Genomic DNA, 24,693 nt, shown 5'->3' with positions numbered 1-24,693 from the left:
AACTTTTCTGTCCAATATTTGACCACCAGGGCATAGAGCTCCCCCATCCCCCTCCTGAGAGGCTAGGTTTCTGGTCTCACATCCTACTCCTTGCCCTACCATAAGACACCATATAAGGCAAAACATTTCACTAAGAGATCAGGCCTCCAACCTGAAACTTCTGGTTTCAGTAGAAAGATTAAGGATAATAGCTAACTTGAATTGGGGCCTGCTCCAGGTCAGACACGAGTTAATCTTTCAACCATTCTATTTGGTAGATACACATTATCCTCATCCCTTTTTAGACACGCAGAAACTGAGGCCCAGATTAAATAAATTGTCCAGAGTAAGCACTACCATCCCCACTCTAGATGCTAATCTTTACCCCCTACGGCTTGCTTGGAGCCATCTATAGGGCTCTGTTCTCTTGCCTTGAAGGTGGGGTTAGGACAGCCAGGAGGATAAAGAAGGGTTAAAAACTTCAAACAGCCTCAGAAGACTTCAATATGTTTCATTCTCAAATATTCTGTCCTTTTGATAATTGTCCTTGCTCAGGCTCAGGTCTCTGAAGAGAGCTCTGAAAAATGCATTGATTTGCTTTTCATTTATTTAACAAAAAGACTCACACAAGCACCTCTTGCATGCGTAGTAACCACTGAACTGGCTACTGGAGTGGGTTTGAAAGCAGAGAAAAGAACTCCAAGATGGTGTCCATGTCCTAGGAGGATCATAATCCAGTACTTGACGCCTTTCAAACCTCTTCTTCAAACCTCTTCTAAACCCATGTTACCTCCCAATGCATCTTCTCTTCTGCCTATATTACTTTCTACCTATATTAAGAAACTAGGGGATCATCTATAGTCTACTTACTCTCAATTTTAGATATTTGAATTTTAATCATTCATGTGAATTCTTCACTATCTCTAAAATATATCCTAAGGATGTTCTTGAGCTTATAGTAAAATATTTGATATGTGCAAAGTAGCTCCTCTTCCAAATCGCCACTTCTTCCCTTTTCCAACTCTAGCCTGCTGGAAAGACAGTAATTAACATCACCTGCCTTGACTGTCGGACTGACGCTGTCATCCGCTCTCTACTGGTTTCCTTTTTCTGCATGGAACCCAGGCTTGGGTGTCGATCACCGAGGTCTGGAATTTTAGTTCCCATATTTCATTTTGTCTTGCTTGTTTCACTTTTTTTAACTTATTTTTTTCTAATTACTCCTTGTTATCCCTTTATTTGCTCCTGCATAAAGTGACCTGACGGGACTAGACCCCTTACCTACAAGCACCCCCACAGTACAACCATGATTACTCTTTCATTGCAAGAAAAGAGAGACTGACATGCTACTCCATCTTTGATTTCTGACACTTGGATTCCAATAAATAGTGTTTTTGTTTCCATCAACACTTCCCTAGGGAATATCAGGTGCTAAAACTAAAACACAAAAACAAAAACATCTCTGCACTGAGAAGACAAAGATTTCCTTTTCTTGATTTACTCTCCGAAACTACCCAGGGCTGAATTGATTAAATTTCTTCTTCTGTCTAGAATCACTGGCATACTGTGCACTTTTTTCCTTCAGTTTGACATGTTGTCATGACCCATCTTAGTACAGGGACTTCCCAGTTTTGAGGGGCTATTTCTTCTTAGGGTATCCACTCTTTGTTCATTTATTTATTATAAAGCTCTAGTGGCTCATAGAGCACACTGGATGATGACTTGTTTTGGAAACCAATGCTCAGAAATTAATATACAAATTGAATGCAAGAGTGAAGTCACAGAATAAAGTAAAAAATACATAATAGAATTCCATTCACTGAATATTATGCTTCTGGTGCAAGTCTACCTTAAAGTCTTACCTAAAATTTTTTTCTGAATTTTTTAGTTGGATTTTGAACTGCTGTTTGGATCATTACTAGAAGCTGGAGCAAGCCTATTCTGCCATGTCTGTTTCTTTCAATGGCACCAATTATTTTAATTTATGATTCATATATCTAGAATGTTACAGCTAGATGCGATATTTGAGGTAACTCTGTAAGCCCTTGCTATAAGAACTAATGCAGCCACATGTGGACACGCAGCCCTCTCGGAATAAGACACAGTCTTGTGGGGGATACCCAGGGAACAGTAGAAGAGGAGAGGGGACTCCCATTAGGCAGCTAGATCTGCCAGTCAATGCTGGGGTTCGAAGGGGAAACACTACTGTCAGATCATGCTTCCACCTGAGAGAGGTCCAGGAAGGCGAAGGGACATGCCCAGAGTCACAAAGCTAACATAAGCAGAAGAACTAGCACTCACTGGGTCATATCCTAGGATGGTCCCTCACCCAGTAAAAGACATATAAGACCAGGAATGTCCTTTAAAATGCATATAGTTATCTTAGTCATAGTCCCCTGTGTTATTTTCCCAATTTGCTTGTAAACTGACTTGGAAACTTATCAATCATTCTAAAATAGTAGGTTGGCTTGGCTTATTTTGCTAGGTGAACGTCCAGGATGAGGAGGCTTTGATGCTGCTGGACCTGCCCCATCTTCACTCCCCACCCCTCACTCTGGGCACCAGGTGAAAGGAGCCTGCCCCACCCAGACCTTCATTTGCGATTCCATTCTGATCTTTTCACCCCGAACCTGTGCCATTCTACAATGCTTCAGCAATTTTTCATTCTTGCCTCGCTCTTTTTTACCACTTTTTTACCACTACATATTGCAGTGGTAAAGAGTGTAGATTCTGAAGCCAGACTTCCTGGGTTTGAGTTCTAGTTCTGCCACTATCCAACGATGGAATCTTGGGCAAATTACTTAATTTCTCTATGCTTTGGCTCCCTAATCTCTAAAATGAGTATAATAATAGTACCTACCTGATAGGGTTGTTGTGAGTATTAAAAAAGTTAATATATGAGAACCATTAAGAACAGTGCCAGGCACAGAGTATACTAAAATAGACAATTATAATTACTGGCTTTGCTAAAAGTATCTTCTTGCCTAAGAGCCTGCAGATTAATAAAAAGAACAACAACAACAACATGTCTGTATCAGGCACTGTACTGAATGCTTTACACACAGTTAATCACAACAACTCTTTATGTGCTACTAATATCATCCTCTCCTCTCCCATCCCCCCCTTTTTTTTGCAGATAAGAAAACTAAGGTCAGAGAACTTAAGCAACGTGCTTATGGTCACCGAGGTAGTATGAACCAGAGTTGGGACCTGAACTGAGATCTGTCTTAAAAATCTTCCAATTTCTCTGAGAAAAGGGCCGTAGAGTTCTTTTAAAATTCTTTTATTTAAATGAGTTGCCTTACCTCCCATACAGGTCAGGAAGACTGGGATTTCTGCAGAGGCTGAAGGGCAGCAGCAGGAAGGGAAGGATCTCTTTCAGAAGGTAACGACACCATCAGTGTCTTAACCAGCCCAGCCCCAGCCTTCCGCCGGGCCACATAGCACCCACGCGGGCTGTGCTGCGGGAGGCCACCTCGGCCCCTTGCTTATTTGAGTACGGTATCAGGAAACATTGTTCTGAACAGCCAAAGTGGTAGTACTTATCATTTCAATATCAGTAGTTCTCGAAGTCATTTATTTCTATCCCAGCCTTAGGGTAAATGGAACTTCTCTTCCTTTCCCAGATTAGAAAAAAAAAATTATGATTTTAACTCCCTTCCTTCAGAGCCTATAGTAGTCAGTATCTTGCTACTATTTGCCCCACACCCATCCATCCTCAGTTGTCAACACAACTTCTGTTAGTGTAAAATGGTGTCTTCAGCAGAAGGTCTGGGGCTGAAGGGCCACGCAATGGAAGAGTCCCTGAGTTTGCTAGAGGAACACCATGACTTCCTTGTCCCTGCTCCTGTACCAACTGCCCCCTCCTGCATCTCTTTTGGAGCTCTCTGTCTGCCTCCTTCACGCCCACATTGCACCCCAGAGCCTTCACCCAGCATCTCCCAAGACAGCCTCTGGGTGCTCCCCTGAAATGCAGGTGAATCAAGTACATGGCCTCTGTTTTTCCCAAAGACCCACCAGTAGCACCCACGCTGGACTACACCCAGGAAGCAGACTAGCACGGGAAGGATTTTTACTCAATTCCCTCTCCCCACACCCGCCATCATACTTAGCTGTCAAACTACAGTAGCTGAAGTCCGAGAAGCTGAAGTTGAACGTGTGTTATATGAAGAGTGGCAGAAAAGCTGTTGAAGAAAGACAAGTGCAGCTCCAGAGGTGGCCAGGGGAAACGGAAAGCCCAGTGGGCAGTAAAGGGTATTGGCAGAGGAAAGATCAGCAGGCAAGTACATTTCTAGGTCCAGTGGAAGAAAAGAAAGGGGGAGACTGGCAAGTGTGCCTCAGACATAAGCCTTGGGTTACAAAGTCCCCTTGTCCCATCCCAGCCCCTCAGGATTTATCCTATATTTTCCTAACATCCTTAGTTCCTTCCCTGCAGGGCACTGCCTTAGTCCCTGAAGACACCACCAGCTGCCACTGCTTGGCACAAGGGTAGGTGACGGGAGAGGAGTTCCCAAACTCATGCTAGAAGAGGAATTGTGTCCCTAGTTGTACTCTGAACAGATTTTCCTTTAGAAACAAGGTCATACATGTTGTTTGGCCTCTGCAGTCCTTTCAGTCGTATGCTTCAGTTGTTATAGGATCATTAAGGTTGGTCTGGGGCTCTAACCTGTATATGGCAGTGTTTCTACATGTAGTGGATACTGTTGGTACCCTGCTCAGATCCTATCCTTCTTTTTTTTTTTCGAGGAAGATTCGCCCTGAGCTAACATCTGTGCCAGTCTTCCTCTATTTTGTATGTGGGTCACCGCCACAGCATGGCTGCCGACGAGTGGTGTAGGTCCGTGTCTGGAAATCGAACCCCGGCTACTGAAGTGGAGTGCGCCAAACTTAACCACTAGGCCATGGGGCCAGCCCCCTAGATCCTCTCCTTGAGCTGGTGCATACAGCCCTAGCAGCTGTGAGTGTTGGTTGCTAACTGCAGCCTCTTCTCTCTCAGAGAATTACCCTTGCCCTTGGGGGAACAGCGGCTGCCTGGCCTGGGGGGTCACCACCAACCCATAGCCAATGAGTGTCTGATAATGGGAGTGCAGAAGGCCAGCCTCCTTGCCCCAAGGACCAACTCTGTGGTGCAATTCTTGCTCTGGAGATCCCCCCAGGAACAGGCTGAAGCTGGTCTCCAGCTGAGACCTGGGCCTTACTTAGCTTTATCCTCCCTGCTTGATGCAACCTCCTCACTCCCCTTCTCCTGAGGCACGCCCTCAATAAGTCACTTGCACTACTGCTTCCAGGGAACCTGACCTAAGACACGTGCTTATTCCATACATTTATTAGAGGTCCTTTATTGTCACCAAAGCAATACATTTCTGAAGGAATCGAGGGTGAGATAAGGAGCAGTGTGACAGGACTCGCAAACCAAATTTGGTTATATATCCAATTCAATTTATAATGTGCCTGGGCCTATGCCTAATATCTGCTCTCTTGCTGACACTAACAGACCACATGCTACCAAATCCGAAATGAAGATTTATTTATTCATACTCTAAGGTAATTTTTCTCTTACTACAGAATATAAATTACTATACTCATTAAAATAATTAGCTGTGTAGCATTTGTTATTAACCAATACATTTGTCACAACACTTAAAACGTGGCTGAAGGATTCTAAATTATTTTGTCATAATTATTCTTGCTATGATGGTATAAATATCACATTTTTAATCATGTTGGTTTTTTTTTTTGTTTCCCCATGAACTGTAAACTCTGCTATTATGGATAGCTGGGTCCCTGATAAGAAGGCTCTGGTTAATCTAGCGGTGTTATAAAACAGATCAGATTTCTAGTATGTAATTAATAAAAATATAATTAAATACATGAAGGCAAAGCAGAAGATAATTTAATCTTTCTGCTATGATTCAGAAGTCATATCAGGGTCATCATTATAAACCTCAGTTGGAGTATTGCAGAAGTGTAGGGAGATTGGTGAGTGGCACTCAGGCTGAAAGAAAGCCAGATAGACCAGCTTTTACTGCATGTATCTACAAAGAGGCAACTTCATAGCATCAGGTACCACATTCACGGTTTTCCCCCACTATACTGATCCTAGTATAGGATCCTAGTATAGGATCATCAGTATGAGTCTCCCATACTTAATTTTAGCTGACTAAACCCATTCTTCTAGCCTACCATAAATAATCAAGACTTTTTAATTTTCATGGGGTTATCCTCTCAAAAAGCTTCCACCTAAATAAGGACCCAATCATATTTTAAATTCTATTTCTGAGTGTATTAGGCTGCATTTCTTTCAGTATAACCTGTTGCAGTTTCCATTTATAGTTTATGCTTTATTTTCTTTTCATACTGTACTTCAGTGTTTAACAAAACATACTGATGATCACTCTCCTGCCCCATCAAATTATTGGAGGGTCTTTTAAGGGGCTATGTTTTGGTAATTAAACATTTTATTTTTTAAGAAGAAACTGTCATTAAGTTAAAAATTCCTACAGATCTGAGAACTGTTGGCTATTTCTAAAAAGCTCCATACATTGGTGAAATAAATCACAATATTTATAGATCTTTGCAGTGTTTCAGTATGTGTACAAGATTTTCCTTAGGAATGGGAAAAAATACCATATTTACTTGCTTACCACACACATATACTGAAAAGGAGATATTACTTTTTTTTCTTTTCCTTTCAAACTTATCAGTAACAGTGACTAAATGAAGGCTTCATAGGATAGGCTGAAGAACTCTAAATGACTCCATTTGTACATATTTTAGCATATGACTTTAGGCTTCAAGGTAGCCTTGACGTCACAAGGCTGTTGCTGTGGCTCCAGCCATCACATCCGTGTTCCAGGCAAGAATAGGACTCGAGTCAGCCCTGCCAGTACCCTATCACCAGATACATAAATAAGAAGTTTTCCTGGAAGCTCTATACAACACCTTCCATCCACACACCATTGCCCTATACTTAGTCACCTCTATCTGCAAGGAAAGTTGTGAAATAAAATTTTGCACTGGGCACAAAATCAGGTTTCTGTCACTAAGAAAGAAGGGGAGAAAGGGAATGGAATAGGCAACCAGCATTATCTGCCACATTTTCATTTTTAGCATATGTTTCCTTACACAGACTATGAGCTCATAGAAGGTTGAGATTATGTTATATTCATATTTGCAATCTCAGAACCTAGCACACCACTGTTTATTATGTTTTTTATTATGTTTATTAATTAAAGAAGAAAATGGAAATCTTAGCTAGTTACAGGTTAGAAGGAGGAAGATTGAAGACAATATAACAGGTGAACACACAGCATTAGTTTATTCCATTTATATTGTCATTCATTCATTTAATTGTTATTTCAGCTAGTATTAACTGAGCTCCCAGTCTGAGCCAGGCCCTGTGTCAGGCATGGGGGATACAGGGGTAACTAATCTCTGGCTGTAAGAAGGAGCAGGGGCGAGGCTGGGGGAGCATAGAGAGGGCTCCACAGGAAACAAGCACTTGTAGGGTAATGTGGCGAGGGAACTGAGACGTGGTCCTGACCCACCTTCTGAGAGGTTAGGAAGCTGTAAGTGGTCTAGTGAAACACAGACTGGGAAAGAAGCACGGTAAGAGGAGGAAAGACACGTGGGGCTAGATAATAAAGAACCCGAGATATGCAGAAGTCCATAATTTATTCCTGCCAGCACACAAACCTATTTGTTGTGACAAAATGTTTGTTTCTATGGCCACCTTGGCCTTCCTCATGCAGGGATTTCCCAACACTTTGCCCTTGATGGATCTGACCCACCAACAATTCCTTTCTGGGTCTAAGCTTCTTGGCTGGTCTAAACTGTAGTCACAACTGTGTTCCACAGAGCTTATCTGAGCATGGAGCAAACGTCTTCCCAGCATCCCATCTTACAGGGTGGTGTTCCCTGGTGGACCAGTTTGGGAAATGCTGGTCTAGATACATATTTCCCAAACTTGGCAATATGACTCCACTGGACACGATAAAAAAGAGTAGTCAGGGATTTCCAGAGAAAGGGATTTATCCTCAAGAACTGCAGATGTGAACCTGATTTTCTTAGTGTGCTAACATCTTGGGTTTCAGTTACATAGGTCAACGAAGGGATATAGGTTTAGTTGAACGAGTCACCACTTCAGCAATCTTATAGTCAAATAAGTTATCCCAATGACGATTTGACTAGTGATGAAGACAGTCATCTTTTCCTGCCAATAATTCAGTTCAGTTCAGTTCATAAGATATATGGCTATAAATGGATCTACATCAATTCCTATTTTCTTTCCCTATTTTAGAGAAAGAGATGTCCACTTAACCACGAAGCAGAGGTCACAAAGAGAGAGAGAGAGAAAGATTTGAAGATGCTGTGCTGCTGGCCTTGAAGACAGAGGAAGAGGCCACAAGCCAAGGAATGCAGGCCGCATCTAGAAACTGGAAAAAGAAAGGAAATGGATTCTCCCTTAGAATCTCCAGAGAGAACAGAGGTCACACCTTGATTTTAGGATTTCTGACCTCCAGAACTGTAAGATTACACATTCTTGTTGTTTTTGGCCACTAAGTTTGTGGTAACTTGTTTACAGATAGCAATGGGAAACTAATAACACATAATAACATATCTCTAGGTGCTGTTCCCCCACAAACACCCCTGTTCATTCCCACTGCTCTCCACATAACTCTCTCTCCCTTGGGATTCTCCTCTTTTCTGAATCCACCCTCTCAGATTGTTTTCTTAAAAATCAAATCTGATTATGTCACAGGGTTTGAAGTGCATGAATATGCACTGCTTCTAGTTATGTTGCTTTCTGGGAATATAATTAGAATCTAGAAATAAGGGTTGTTTACAAACCCTATCAAGGGCATTTGGTGTGATCTCAGGAGGGCTTAACAGGGATGTGATTATAGCTAAGAAAGCTTACAACAAATTGTACTATATGCTGAACAAAGACCGCATCAACCACATGGAGCTGAGGTAGGGAAGAGGTTTTTCTGGTTATCCAGGACCGAAAGAGGTAAATTCACTGACTTCAGCAGCCATCAGTAAGGCACACTCTAGTTTGAGGCGGGGATACCTCACCAGGTCCCTGGATCCTAGTAAGAGCTTCCCCTAAATAGTGGACATGCTTATTCAATCATGGTAAGTTTCATCCTGATTTAAATGCTGGTCACATGAAAGTTGGTTGTCATGACTCAGTCAACTTATTCACCTCTGGATGCATGATAAAATCGGGTCAGGACCCTACCGGTGACCAATAGAAACCAGATTAAGATTCTTCTACTCGGTAAGATCCTGAATCCTGGTTTAACAGTAGCTACACTCCTGCAGGCTATTACTCACCCCTGTTTCAAAACCTCCACAAAAGAGGGATGACTATCACAGCAAAAAAAAAGGGAGGAAAGTTATAAGAAGAAAGGAGAGGTCAACAGCAGCAAATGCCACAAAGGGCACCACAAGGTGGGCATTACATTTTTCCATTAGATTTGGCAATCAGGCGGTGACTGATGTTCAGTGGAGTGAAAGGTTGACAAGGGAACGAGAGCTTAGGAAATGTCAACCTGAAGGCTGTGGAACCTCTGAAAAGAGGATCCATGCCCTACAGAGCCATTTTTAGATAAAGTTCCCACAGGTTATGCATTTGAATCAGAGAACTCGTCTAGTCCCCAAATCCTCCGAATGTTGTCTAGCCAGAGTCCAGTCTTACCATCTCTCTCTCCTCAGTTCACCTGAGGTAGAGGAGCTAATGAGCTGTGCAATAACTAAAGGTCGAAAAACAAGAGGAAGAAACAAAAGGCCTACAAACCCAAGCTCAGAACGAACAAAACAAATCAAGCCCTGAGCAAGATGACCCGTAACAAGTGCTTTAAATTTAATATCCTTGTTTTGATGATTAAAAAACGAGTGTCTGGAGAATTAGAAGGGGCATTTTATAATTGATGCTTCCTTGCGTCACATCCATTAACCTCACCCCATCTCCCTCCAAATTAATAGCTAATGCTGACTTGCGGGCAAAAGACGGAATTTTGTCCAGTGGCTAGAGTAATCACATGCCATTAAAAAAAACGTGGGATAGTGAAAACAACCTACACATCTGCATTTCCAGAGGAAAGCAGTGGTTTCCTTCCCTATTTGCTCTATTGCAAGGTAGGTGAGAGGGGTGGGGGGGGGCGGTTTTCTGAATCTGAGCCCAGCTCTTTCTAAACTTGGTTACTCACGTCTGATTCATTCGCTGTGTTTTCGTCTCCTGTCTCTGTCATTGCCTGCTGCTGAGAAGGGGGTCGCTGAATCACTGCCACTCCAGATGAAAAGCAATTCAGACCCAGTCCTTGGGGGATGGAAGGGCTTTTTTTTTTTTTTTTTTTTTTTTTTTACGCGTCTGCAGAAAAGCCTCCTACTTTCCGGGGTGACCGGAGAGGGCAGTTTTACAAGTTTCAGCCCCGGGCTATGGGAGATTTTGCTCCTGGGAGTCAGTGAGGCCCTGGTCACCTCACCATTCGTGGCTTTCTGGTCCCCAGGCCTCGGTGATCGGGGCGTGCGTGGCGGGTCGTGCTAGGGGGGCCGGGGTGAGCCCGGCCCGGTGGGCCCCGGCGGTCGCGCCGCGCTCCCCGCCGCTTTAAAAGCTCCCACAATGCCGCGCTGGCGTCCCAGTTCCGTTACACTGTCTCTCCGGGCGCCGGCGAACCGGCGAGGCGCGGGCGGGGGAGCGGGCAGCGGCGGCTGTAACCCGAGCGCCCGGCCGAGGGGGGCGCCCCCGCGCCGCTGCTCTCGCGCGCGCAGCCCGCCGCCCGGAGAGGGGGCGGAGCCGCCGGCTGCCCGGCCCGGCCCGGCCCCCAGCCCGGCCCCCAGCCCAGAAGCGCCGGCCGCGGGAGCTCGCCGGCCGCCAGCTCGGCCGCCCGCGCTCGCCCGGCGCCCCGCTCCTCGCCGAGCCTCGCCCGCCCGCCCGCGGCAGCGGCGGCGGCGCTGGGGCGGCTCCTGCAGGCGGCGCAGCGGCAGCCCGCGCGCTCGCAGCCCCGGCACCCCGGCCCGGGGCGTCCACGCTCACCTAGCGCCGGCCCGGAGGTGCGCGGAGAGGGCGCGCCGGGGAGCCGGGGCCTCCGGCCGGTGCGGCGCGCGCGGCCCGCGGAGCGCCGCGGAGGGAGGCGTGCGGGGCTGCGCGGCCGCGGACAGGCGCTGGGCGGCCGCCGGGCTCCGGGCGCCGCCGCGTCCCCAGCGCCCCGGCCAGCCCAGCCGGGCGGCCTGCGGGGGCGGCGCAGTTGCGAAACTGAGTGAGTATTAACTTTACTCCGCGGCCGCGATTTCTGGGCAGCGTCCGGGACCCCTCCCTCCTTCTCCTGGAGCCTCGGGGCTCCCCGCTTCTCGCCGCCTCACCCCTCTTGTGCACCTGGGGTTTCTTCGCCCTCTCCGTCCCCACCCGGTTCCCGCCGCGGGCTCCCACTGCCTCCAGATCACCTTTTCCCGGTCGTGTGCCCCTTTGCGCCTTCTCCCCGCTGCGCACACGCGCCTCGGACTGAAAAGTAACGAGCTTGTTCCCTGCTTCTCTGTTTCCTCCCAGTGTCCTTGGCAGGGGAGTTTAGAGGCCACTTTTGTTGGGCAGGGAAATGTATGTCTGGCTTCTTGAATGTTTTTCTTTCCAGATGGAAATCGGATGCGCGCTGGCCGGGTGGCGGTTTGGTGAAAGCTTATTTTTTCCTCTGAAAAAAATGATTGGTGTATAGGTTTTTAAATTTTGTTTGAACGATTCACCATCCTCCGTCCCTATTTCTCCCTACTGCCAACCCATCTGGGGAGGGGAGTCCAGAAGAGGGGACTTCCAGAGTAATTCCGTTTTGCAAACTAGAAACTTTCAGAGGGTAGAGGGCAGAAATCTTAGTAAGATGCAACCTGAAGGGACGTGAGCTTTGAACGTGGGTCCTTGTGCGGCACTGGGTCTTACAAGCCGAGTACCTGGATTCGTAATCGAGTGTTGCGTTGTTATTTTAGCATCAGAGAGCCGCATGGTGTTGCTAAACCACTACTTTTTCAGCATCAGATGGCATCTTCAGCAGTGCAAGCGTTGAATATAATTGCGGATCAGTATTGCCCATGATCTTTAGGGATTTGGAAGGGAAATAGATGCAAGCCACGTTTCGTAACTGATTTAAACCCGTCAGGTTAACCCTGTCAATACATCAAAGCATTGCATTTTTAAAAAATTCCTCCAGCCAGGTGACAGCGAGGACGAGCATTTGTGGATTTTCCAGTGTAATGTGGCTCAGCAATTCTTCCTTAGATCTGTTGTGTCCTCAGGAAGCACCTTCAAATATGTGTAGATCTCTGCTTTTCTGTCGGTTGGATTAACCACTCATTCTAGTAGGGGGCACCCGGTAGTTGGATTTTTTTCCCAAGTCTTTCATTTTTAGATTGCCAGGAGTTGGTGATCATGTTATGAAGGAACAGAAAAATGAGAAGCTTTCGTAATGGATTTTTTAGCATGCTTTCCTTTGCCTGGATGAGGCAGGAGTGAATGCCAGCTAGCCCTCTGCAGGGAGAGGTACCGGGTGGACACAAGACTCAGGAAGCAGGGCACAGCACCATCATTTTGGAGGATTTGTGTGAGTTTTTATCTTTTAGTGGGCATATTAATGGTCCTTTTAATTTTATTTATCTCCTTGGGGAGCTCTCCCAAAACTATAAAAATTACATGTGACTGTACCCCACTTTAAGAAGACTGAACATAATTTGATGATTATTCTATTGAAGAATTAGACCCAACAAAATATAATTTGTCACACAGATGACGAAGCCTTTCGAAAATCTCCCACTTCCTCATTTTGTCTCCTTTTAAGAGTCTCAAGCTGGTACTTTCAATAATAGACACAGTTGGCAGTAATGCATTGAGTTCTTTGTAGATTCATTGATTGAGCCTGATTTCTGGGCTTCAGTAGTTGAGGAGGGCATCAGAGAGCCCAGGGAGGGAGCAAATCATGGAACTGTGCACATAGGAAAGGCATTTCAGTTTGCAGAAGTGTCAGCATGTTACAGGGAAAAGCAGTTAGAAAGAAGAGAATGTTTAAGTTGTTTTTAGGGTGCATGTTGACTGAATTTGGCATTTGGTTGAGATATTTTGGAATTGCAGATTTTAAATTCTACATAGTTGCGCTATCATTTCTTTTTGCGTAACATTTCATTTTTTTAAGGTTTCGATTTTTTAATGTGAATCTCAACGCTTGGCCTTTGTAGCCTTCTGTACTGGTGGCTTGCATTAATTTTTGACTTGAATGCCTGGGTCATTTTGAGAAATGATTAGTTTTTCAAAATTTCTTACTTATTAAGTGATCTATCTTACGTTGATGTATGTCATGACTTGAAAGTAAAAATATTATTTGCTGCTGGATATTGTTGCTCTTTTCATTACGGTTGATTCCTGGCATAATGGCTTTGCTCATTTATTGTAAAACATTAAGGTCCTAGATATTTTGCTAGTGTCCAAAACATTACAAAACTCTGCAGGTAGAAGTGGAGTGGGAATGGGCGTGGAACAGGGAAACACTATGCATCATAAATCTGAGGATTTGGATTTAAAAAATAATGTATCACCTGTTTACTCTCCTTGGATGCTAGGTTGCTCCAACCCTAAATAGATTTCAAAATTCAAAATGTAGAGATCATTTCCAAGAACTCTGTATGGTGGAAAGAATGCTTACCCCACAGCCAGCCAGCCAGCCAGCCAGACTTGGGTGGCAAGTGTGCCTTTTCACGTGGAACTGGGTGAGCTTGACCAGGCTGCTTCAGCCTCTGTGCTCTGCAGTTTGCTTTCTGTGAAATGGGGATACTCCTACTAGAAGGGGTGCTGTGATAAGAACACCTAATACAGTGCCTGGCACATCTTAGCCCATAAATGGCAGCATCTCAGACTTCTCCAGAACTGAGCTCTTGATGACTCAACCTTTCAACTGTTCCTCCTCTGTTTTTTCATCTCATCCATCCAGCGAGTGGCTCAGGCCAGACGGCTGGTTATCCTCCACTCTCTCTTCTGTTCTATCACCCCCCACCCAACCAGCTTGTCATAAAGTCCTGTCCACTTTTCTGGAAGAATCTCTTGCAAACCTGTCTGGTTTCCAGTCCCCACTATGCTGCCATCCTAACTCAAGCCCCCATTATTTCTCCGCGTTGCAGAGGCCTCCTGCACACACTCTGCACCCCTTCCTGTCCCTTTTCCCACCAGCAAGCCTGAAAAAGAAAAGAAGGTCACTTGCTGTTTAAAGTCTTCCAGGCTCTTAGGAAACACGTTTATTCTTGGGATAAAGTGTAAAATACTCAACATACCTACAAGGTCCTGCGTGATTTGGCCCCTGCCCCCATCTTCCTCTCTTGCCGGCCACGTTGTCCAGTTGTCCAGTAGACTCACCTCAGGGCCCTTGCTCATGCTGTTGATCTCTCTATTTTAGGACCATCTCCTTGAGTAATTTCTCATCCTTGGGTGCAGGTTCAAATATCCTTCTTATAAAAGTCTTCTCCAGAATGCCACCCTTATCATCATGTGACTTAGAACCCCTGTATCTTCTGCCTCATAGCACAATCATCTTTTCCTTCTTAATATTCACAATTTATAATTATATATTATTTAATTGTTTAATGTTTCTTTCTTGCTCTTGCAGGCAGGAATAATGCCTGGTTTATTCACCAGTCTATACTCAGTGACTGGTATGTATAGTAGGTGCTCAATAAATAGTTATTGTTATAATGAATAAGATAGTAATATCAGTTTTATATTTGTATCTTGATTGCCTTCTTTATAACTGTTAAATCTGCTTTACATAACAGAAAAGCCAGACTGGCACTCTCCTATGCTCCTTCTTTGCTGGTTTTATGTATAGTATGAAACAGCCTTTGCAGATATTGGGTAAAATTAATGCATTTGGGCTCTGTGAAAAATTCATAGTAATAAATTGGGACACCTTTTAATTAGCGTTACCCCTGTGATTTTCTGTTGTAGATAATCCTTTCTCTAAGTACATCATTAAAGTAATTATGCTTTTTTTCATCAGCACAGGATTACTGAAAGAAAAAAATCTTACTATGTCATATTACTGTACACATGTCGTATGATAACGCATTGGTCAGTGGTTGTTGGTTGCTTAGTGCTGGACTTCAAAGGAAGATAGGGAAAAATGTAGTAGAAAAATGAGAGTTATAGTTGTAAGGATGTTTAGTACTGTCCCGCTGGTGATGTGACTTGCATAGCTACATGTCATTTGACCATTTAGTTAAGGTAGAGGAGCAGTTGTTTAAAAATGGGAGCCACCTAGAGATCTGGAAGTTCTTTTTCCCTCTCTCACTAAAGCATTCCTTGTTTTAGCCAGAAAAGTCTCATGACTTCCCAAGGCCAAGGAAGGCTTAAAGCTCTGTTTGAGTGTTTTGGTCATGTGGTTGCTCTTTACAAAATATTAGTTTGATGCACTATAACTCTGAAGTGCTTATGTCTTTATTATTAATGTTTCTAGTCTCTGCTTCTTACATAATCACCCACATTCCCTTTTGACTTGTTTTTTAGAACTTTAGTTTCCTTTTAGAATTTTCCCTCACACTCTTAGAATATAATTTTAATTCTTTTCTGGTTGTGTGTCTTATAGGGCACTAAGTGGACAGGGAACCTGGGAGGTGATTCTAGTCCTTTCTGGATTTATTTCTTTGCACTCAACCTCTGGTTTTTCCCAAATTGTTATAGCTCTGCGTGGTCTGGTCCCTGAGTTTTTGCTAGCCAGAAGCTGGATACCCTTGGGTTGGGAGAGCAGGGAGCATTAAAGCAGCATTTTTAAGCTCCTGTAATGTGCCAAGCTCTGGGCTAAGTGCTCTCACGAAAGAAGAGTGAGTAGTTTACCTGATCAAAATCTTAAAAAGGAAGCTTAAGTTTTTCAGACATTTGCTTCCCTCAAGAACGTTGTATTCTTGGCCCCTCATTTCCCCACCCTTTATTTACTAGTCAGGAAGGCATGACTGGGTAGAGATGCCCTCTTTATCCCGACCCTTTACCTTACCTTGGTGCTTATTTAGACTTGATTTTACTTGTTGTCTAAAAATATTGAGAGTGTGGCCAGAGACAGACACACCGTGTGATTTGCCTTTGTGGTAGGCCTTTGTGCCCCCAGGACATTTGCATCACGAGTAGCCACCACTGTGGGAGGAGAACAGAGTTAGGGTTGGGAGCCCTTGTTGTATATGTGCTTACTGGTTACTTTGAGTGACCTTGCCCAAATTGCCTGGAGCTTTTTAGCACCAGTAGTATTTATTACCTATTTATTTCACAGCCTTGCTCTATAAGATTTAGAAGACTTATTTTGGGTAGTGTTTTTTTTGTCACATTCAAATACATCACAAAGCTCATTACAATTAACTCCAGTGCTGTCTAAGTCTTATGCATTAAGAAAAATATTTTCTTATTCAGCAGCATATATTTTACTCTTTGCTTTGATAAGAAATCAGATCTAAATACAGGTTGTAATAAGAGGAGAGTTTTGATAATTTTCCACCAGGTTTTAATCGTGTAGGTGATATATTTTGTAACTCTTGTTAACTGTCATTGGCTTCTGAGTGCTACACCATGTATCTTTAATTATAGTAATTTTATTATTGGAAAATCACTTAAAATTAAATTATTCTTCTAGGTATAATTACATACATTGAAAAAATTAGGGTTCTCTTAATGGATAGATGTTGGACAGAAAAGTAAGATCTTAATCTTATTTTTGCTTAAAATATTTGAATAGGTTTATAATCTCTGAAACTTCACTGTAGAAATACTATTGAAAGATAGGTTGGGGATATTTTGCAATGTTTAAGGTAAAATTTGGCCATTTCTAAAGGAAGTTCTAATACCTGATGCCATTAGATGTCAGAAAACTTAAGTAGCTTATTTGTGCTGTATTTTTCTTATTTTCTTTTTGTGTGTAATGACTTCTTTCCCTTATATTTCTTCTTTTTAAAACAGCTTTATTGACATGCAATAAACTGTACACATTTAAGTGTACAATTTGATAAGCTTTGACCTATGCATATAAATATGAAATCATCACCACAATCAAGATAATGAGCATATCCATCACCCTCCCCAAATTTCCCCATTTCCCTTGTAATTCCTTCCCTTTCCATCATCCCCTCACCCCCAAACCACAGCTTTGCTTTCTGTCTCTATAGAGTAGTTTGCATTTTCTAGAATTTTAAATTAATGGAATCATGTAGTATGTACTCTTTTTTGGTCTGGGTTCTTTTCACTCAGAATAATTATTTGGACATTCATTTGTTTTGATGTATGTAGCAGTAGTTCATTCCTTCTCATTGCCAAGTAGTATTACATTGTATAGATATACAACAGTGTATTTATTTTTGTACCTATTGGTGGATATTTGGGTTGTTTCTAATTTTTGGCTGTTATAAATAAAGCTGCTATGAACATGTCCATACAGTCTGTGTATGGGCATATACTTTCATTTATCTTGGGTAAGTACGTAGGAGTGGAATGGCTGGATCATGGTAGGTGTGTGTTTAGCTTTTTCAGAAACTGCCAAACTGTTTTCCAAAGTTATTATACCATTTTACTTTCCTACCAGCAGTGTATAAGCATGCTGGTTCCTTGTCAACACTTAGTATGGTCAGTCTTTTTAATCTTAGTTATTTGTGGTATTTCATTGTGATTTTAATTTGCATTTCCCTAATGACCAATGATATTGAGCATCTTTTTATGTGTTTTTTGCTCTCTTTATATCTGCTTTGGTGAAGTGTCAGTTCAAATCTTTTGCCCATGTTTTTATTGAGTTTATTGTTTGTATTGTTAAATTTTGAGAGTTTTTTTATATATTTTGGACAAGTTCTTCATCAAATATATGCTTTGCAAAGATTTTCTCCCAGTTTATGGTTTATCCTTTCATTCTTTTCACAGTGACTTTTGAAGAGAAGTTTTTCATTTTGATGAAGTCCAATTTATGAATTTTTTTTTATACATTGTGCTTTTAGTGTCCTGTTTAAGAAATATTTACCTAACCCAAGGTCACAAAAATTTTCTCTGTGTTTTCTTCTAGAAGTTTTATAGTTTTAGGTTTTACATTTAAGTCTATGATCCATTTTAAGTTAATTTTCTAAAATAGACTTTATTTTTTAGAACAATTTTAGGGTCACAGCAAAATTGAGCAGAAGGTACAGAAATTTCCCATATACCCAGTGCCCCCACACATGCCTAGCCTTCTCCATTATCAGCATCCCCCATGAGAGTGGTACATTTGTTACAGATGAACCTACATTGACATGTCATTATTACCCAGAGTCCATGGTTTACATTAGGGTTCACTCTTGGTGTTGTACATTCTATGTGTTTGGACAAATGTATAATGACTTTTATCCACCATTATAGCATCATATGGAGTAGTTTACACTGCCCTAAAAATCCTCTGTGCTCTGCCTATTCATCCCTCCCTCTGTCCTAACCCTTGGCAACCACTGATCTTTTTACTATCTCCATAGTTTTTCCCTTTCCTGAATGTCATATAGTTGGAATCATACAGTATGTAGCCTTTTCAGACTGGCTCTTTCACTTAGTAACACGCATTTATTTTCTCTATGTCTTTTCATGGCTTGATAGCTCATTTTTAGCCCTGAATAATATTCCATTGTCTGGAAGTACCACAGTTTATTTTTCCATTCACCTACTGAATGGGCATCTCGGTTGCTTCCCAATTTTGGCAATTATGGATAAAGCTGCAATGAACATCTGTGTGTAAGTTTTTGTGTGGACATAAGTTTTCAGCTCCTTTGAGTAAATACCAAGGAGTACAATTGCTGAATCGTATGGTAAGAGTATGTTTAGTTTTGTAAGAAACTACCAAGCTGTCTTTCAAAGTGGCTGTACCATTTTGCATTCCCACCAGCAATGAATGAGAGTTTCTATTGTTTCACATCCTCATCAGCATTTAGTGTTGTCCTTGTTTTGAATTTTGGCCATTCTAATAGGTGTGTAGTGGTAGATCATTGTTGTTTTAATTTGCATCCCCTGATGACATAAGATGTGGAGCATCTTTTCATTTGCTTATTTGCCATCTCTGTATCTTTGGCAAGGTGTCTGTTAAGGTGTTTGGCCCATTGAGTTAATTTTTTATATTGATTGAGTTATGAATTGAAGTTGATTTTCTGCATATGGAAATCTAATTGTTTCAGCACTATTTGTTAAAAAAAAAAACTCTTCTTTCTCCACTGAATTGCCTTTATGTCTTAGTCAAAAATCAGTTGTCTCTCGGGCCGGCTCCGTGGCTTAGCGGTTAAGTGCGCGCGCTCTGATGCTGGCGGCCCGGGTTCGGATCCCAGGCACGCCCCAAGGCACCACTTCTCCGTCCAACCCGAGGCCGAGTCCCACGTACAGCAACTAGAAGGATGTGAACCTATGACATACAACTATCTACTGGGGCTTTGGGGGGAAAAAAATGAATAAATAAAATCTTTAAAAAAAAAAAAAAATCAGTTGTCTGTTATATCTCTTTATTATATCAATTGACATTCATAGCTGGATAACACAAACTAAAGGAAAAACAAAGTCTGGTGGTGGGGTAACATATACAACTTAGCCTTTAAATTTTAGTTATCTGTCCTGTTAATGACAATTATTTCACTATTTTCTCTCTTTGAAAATTTCCCAACCTGGAGCGTGCCCTCCATTTTAATTTTTCTAGTCTTGATTATCTGTCTCTTCTATTTTATTCTCTTGAGTAATGACATACAGTATATATTGGAAAGAGCACCCACTTCAGTTAAAAGCCTGGCTGGACCTGAGTAGCCTTGGAGAAGTTATGAAGCTCTCCCAGACTCAAATTCCCTAATCTTGACATGAAGCTACTAATTTATCACTCAGGGCTGTTTTGCAATAAAAGAAATGTTTATATGTGTCCATATCTGCAAATGAGTGTATATGACGTGTCTCAGTGAAGGGTTAGTGCCTTTCCCTCTTACCCAGATCCAGTGAACTCTATACTCATTCTCTCTGAACTGGGAGTCTGAACAGGCCTCAGTGCTCTTTGGAGAGGACAGGTTCTAAACTCTCCACAGTCGGTCCAGGCTGATGGTCTGAGGAGCACCTGAGTTAGAGAGAACACTGTCAGGATGGATCATCCGAAGGGGAGAGAAGAGCGTTTGCTAGTTAACATGGAAGATCCTCCTCATCCTCCACAGTCTGGAGTCATCTATCTCCAAGGCCTTTCTCCATGGTAATCCTCTCTCTATTGAATTTCAGTCTCACCGTCCCTTGGCTCCTTACCCTCAGCATGGAAAGAATATGCTGAAGTCTCTCTTGACATTGCTGCTCCTTCTAGCTGTCTTCTTTCTCAGCAAACTTCTTACAGGAGTTGTCTGTGCTTAATGCTTCTACTACATCACCTGTCAACTCATTCCCCAGCCAGGTACCATTTCTTAGAAACATTTCTTGCCACAGGCACCAATAACTTAATTGCCAAAATCAGTGGAAACTTTTCACTCCTAATATAACCAAAGCTTTTTGTAGCATGTTGACACTGTTGAGCTATCTCCCTCTGTCTTGAAATTTCTCCTTCTTGGCTTCCTTGTCACCACTCTTTCTTTGTTCATTCATTCATTCAAATATGAACTGCATGCCCTTCCTTGCATGGGGCTGTAGCAGAGAACAAAATGCACAGAATTCCTGCTTTCATGGAAAGTGCACTCTACTGGTGGGAGTTAGATAATAAATGAATGAGTAATTTTACGTTCTTTCCATGATGGTAAATGCTTTGGAGAAAAAAATATAGCAAGGTGGAGCAATTGAAAATGCTGGGGGTAGGAGTAGAGGTGTTATTTGATATTAGATGGGCAGGAGAGAACATTTGAGTAGAGACCTTAATGAAGTGAAGGAGCCAACTCTGTAGCTGTCTGAAGGAAGAACACTCCAGATAGAGGAGACAGTGAGTGCAGAGGCCCTGGAGCGGGCTGAGCCCACATCACAGCAGTCAGAGCAGTGAGGCTGGGGTGGGGGCAGGAGATGAGGTAGTGGGGGCCCCTATTCTAAGGCCTTATTGGCTGTGACAAGAATCTAGTTTACACTCTTGTGTGAGAAGACAGTTGAGGGTCTTCAACAGAGGAATAATGAATTGGAGAATAGCGTGGAGTTGCAGTCAAGAGCATCAACTCTGCAGCTGGCTGCCCGGGTTAAAATCCCAGCCCTATACTTACTGGCTCTGTGACCATAGAGTAGTTCTGTAACTTCTCTGTGCCTCATCAGTAAAATGGGATTAGGAACGATACCTATCTCATAATGTTGTTGTAAGGATTAAATGAGTTAATGTTTGTAAAGAACAGAACATGGTGAAGGTAGTAAATATTATAAAAGTGTTGGTTAAATAAAATTAGTAAAGTTGAAAAGGCTCACTTTGCTGCCATGTGGAAAGAGCTTGTCAAGGGGAATTAAGAATAGAAGCAGGAAGCCAAGACATGGAAACAACCTATCCATCCATCAGTGGATGAATGGATAAAGAAAATGTGGTACATAAATATACAGTGGAATATTATTCAGCTAGAAAAAAGAAGGAAATCCTACTATTTGCAACAACATGCATGGAGTTTGGGGGCATTATGCTAAGTGAAATAAGTCAGACAGAGAAAGACAAATACTGTATGATCTCGCTTATATGTGCAAACTAAAAAAAAAAGAAGAAAACCAAACTCATAGATACAGAGAACAGATTGATGGTTGCCAGAGGTGGGGGGGTGGGGGAGGAAATGGGTGAAGGGTGTCAAAAGGTACAAACTTCCAGTTATAAGTCCTGAGGATGTAATATACAGCATGGTGACTTAATAAAAAGAAGAAGGAAAAAAAGGATAGAAGCAAGAAGACCAATTAGGAGATGATTGCAATAGTTCATGAAAGGGATGGCTTACATAATGTGCTAGTGGTGGAGGTAGGGAGAAGGGTCACACTGTGGGGTGTATTTTGGAAATGGGGATGACCTGTTGGCTGAAGGATTAGATCTGCTTTTTCTCCCCTCTCTGATCTTTCTAAGTCTTCTTTGCTGCCTCCTTCTCTTCCTTTTGACCAGAGGTTCTCAGATAGGGTGATATTATTTGGGAATATATGGGGGCATTTTTGGGTTGTCACAGAGACTAGGTTTTGGGTACTTCTGGTGCTTAGTGGGCAGGGCCTGGGCCGGAGGTGCTCAGCATCCTGCGTGGTGAAGACGTGTCCCTTGCAATTTGCCAGTAGCATCCTGGTTGAGAAATGCTGCCTTACACCTTCTTCCCACCTCCCCTCCCAGCCCCCAGGCCCAGGATGTCTTAACCTGCAGTCCTCTCTGGGCAGCAGGGGGCCTGTAAGCTGGCTAGTGTTTTTTCCAAAATGTTGTTTGTTTATGTACATTTTTTGGTTGGGTGAGGATTCTCATCAAGCTCACAAAAAGGTCCATATCCTAAGAATATAAGAATTTCTGTTATGAGTGGTCTTACCCACTTTCATTGTTCTTACTCCAACGTATGGTATGTGGTGATGATCTTCCAAATCTGTTCCTACAGTGCTCTGTATTCTGACTTCCAGACCCCTCTCTACTGAACCATGCAGCAGTTCCTTAGGATCAACATATCTCCTGACTTCTTCCTTTATTTCGTACCTTGGTTTGTGGCACCATCATCCACCTTATTCCTAATCCTTCCTGTGCCACCTCACCTTGACTAACTCATGTAGTCCTTCTGATTTTACCTCCTGGACAGCTGAGAACATTTTTTCCATTTCCCCATCATTCACTGCTCTAACTCAGCATCTCTCATTGAGACTGTTACCACTTCACTGGTCTCCCTGCCTGAGACCCATCTTCCATGTCACCAGATGAGCTCTTGGATACACACATCTCACTGAGTCACTGACTTGCTTCAAGCTCAGCTCTGTCACTGCCTGCAGGGTTGAGATCAGACTCTGTTATAGCACACAGGACCTCTGAAATCTGGCGTAGTCCCCTGTTCTGGGCTAGCCAGGTGGCTGTCCTGCCTTTTGATTGGCTGCCCGCCAGCTCTCCTCCCTCATCGGTCCTCTCATGCCAGGCTCTAGCAGGACTAAATTAATAAACTGCTTCATGCGTTGATGCTGAAACGTCTAAACATGCTATTTGATCACGTGCAAAAATGGTTCAACCTCTCCTTTACCTACCAAAATACTCTAGAGCTCTAAACCCCGGCCTAGCCATCCTCTCTCCCTGAAGGAGGTGCTCACTCCCTCAGGAGTCTATCTTGCCTTCTTTCAGTACTATGTGCATGCGTATTTCTCTTCTTCCTTTGTGTTGTAATTTCAGAAGCTCTCTACTTCAAACAGGTGAGCTTCTGAGACGCTCTTCTTAAGCTCATTTGTTCACAAGTTCAAAGTGACTAAGAGGACTTGAAGCTTGTAGTCCCCCAATGCAGTTCAAGGAGTGTAAGTTGGTTCTTTGAAGCTTTATAACCAGTTGTCCCCTTGCTGCTGGATGTTCCACAGGGCATCTTTTTCTAAAGTCGAGCAGCTCTGTCTACATTAAAAATCTCTTGAGGCAGGTGGCTCCTTCATGTTCTCTTTGGAGCCCTGGGAAGCCCCTTAGTAGCCCTTGGTGTCCAAGTTCACCCCTCACCTCTTGAATTGCAGGAGCCTGGGTGGGCTCAGCCCTGGCTGTGCTCAGCCTTTCTGTTCTAGAACAACTAACATGGGGCCAAGTTTCCACCTTTGGCGCTGATCATCCTGTTTTCTACTCAAAATGGAAAACCTTCTGAAGATCTCTCTTCTCTGTTCTGGCTGATTATTACTGCTAGGTTATAATAGCTATAGCTTAGCCTTTTTCACCCTCAGCGCCATTCATCCTTTGCTCTTCAGGGTTCTTCCCAATCTTCATTCCAAATGCAAAAGGAAAAAATAGAAAAGAAAAATATTTTTCGTCACTCTCAACTATTTTTCTTAGCTCTCCTTTTGTTTCTACTGTAATTGTGTCTCTTTTTTATTAGCAGTTTAAACATGTACCATACTTTTGCATTGTCAGATACGATGGGGTTAATAATGTTTGTAATATATTTTAAAACGTATTTTAAGTACAGCAAACATTCATCCAGAGACTAACAGGAAGGCGGCCACCCAGGCAGAGTTTTCAAGAGTTTGGCTCTGGGGCTGGTATTTGTTCCCATCTGAGCAGTTGTGATTTGAAAGCTCAGGAGCGGTGGAGTTAGGATTTGTTTCATGTTGCTTTTCCGGCTAGGCTGTGGGTCTCCTTGAAAGCAGGATCCATGTTTAATTATTCACCAACTGTAAGCTCTTTGATGGCAGGAACTTGTTTGGTTATCATTGGATCCTTGGGGCTTGGCACTGTTAGTTGTTGAATGAATTCACTATGCTGGCCAGTATGTATACCCTTAAGGGGAACCACGCTGAACTGCCTCTAAGTGTATAGCTGTGCAGACTAAACAAAGAGTTTGGAATATAGCTGACAAAACATTCATGTTACATGGACGACTGAGGTGATAGTGAAATCTAGGTTGGTAGGAATGGAGGTTTTACTTGGCTTCTGAAAACACGTCAACAAATAGTAAGTACCTACACCACGTTCAGGAGTAAGGTTCTGTGGAGGATATGAGGAGGGGTGATGTGGTCTGTGGTTTTGTGAAGCTTATTACTGAGCAATGAGGATGCGATAAGTACATGAATAATTACATATGGCAGGCTATGCTGTAGTATACAATATTATAAAT

At 42.9% G+C, this 24,693-nt stretch overlaps 1 protein-coding gene and 1 long non-coding RNA gene across 4 annotated transcripts in view; one reads left to right on the top strand and one right to left on the bottom strand.

Moving 5' to 3' along the window:
* LOC147914774 (uncharacterized) overlaps positions 1–10,676 on the bottom strand; it is a 244,429-nt gene extending 233,753 nt beyond the window's left edge. Inside the window, exon 1 of the long non-coding RNA XR_015554890.1 lies at positions 10,194–10,676. This is a non-coding gene — a long non-coding RNA (uncharacterized LOC147914774). The remainder of the gene's footprint in view (positions 1–10,193) is intronic.
* A 252-nt stretch (positions 10,677–10,928) lies between these two features.
* RASSF8 (Ras association domain family member 8) overlaps positions 10,929–24,693 on the top strand; it is a 127,105-nt gene continuing 113,340 nt past the window's right edge. For all 3 annotated transcript variants that reach the window (XM_087442660.1, XM_087442662.1, XM_087442661.1), the window contains exon 1: positions 10,929–11,243. The gene's annotated coding sequence lies outside the window, so the exon portion shown is untranslated. The remainder of the gene's footprint in view (positions 11,244–24,693) is intronic.

The sequence above is a fragment of the Ceratotherium simum genome, chromosome 17, assembly GCF_057802395.1.
Source record: "Ceratotherium simum simum isolate JZ-2026a chromosome 17, ASM5780239v1, whole genome shotgun sequence".
Taxonomy (NCBI): domain Eukaryota; kingdom Metazoa; phylum Chordata; class Mammalia; order Perissodactyla; family Rhinocerotidae; genus Ceratotherium; species Ceratotherium simum.
The sequence above is the reverse complement of the archived record's forward strand: the minus strand, read 5'-3'. Positions and strand labels throughout refer to the sequence as shown.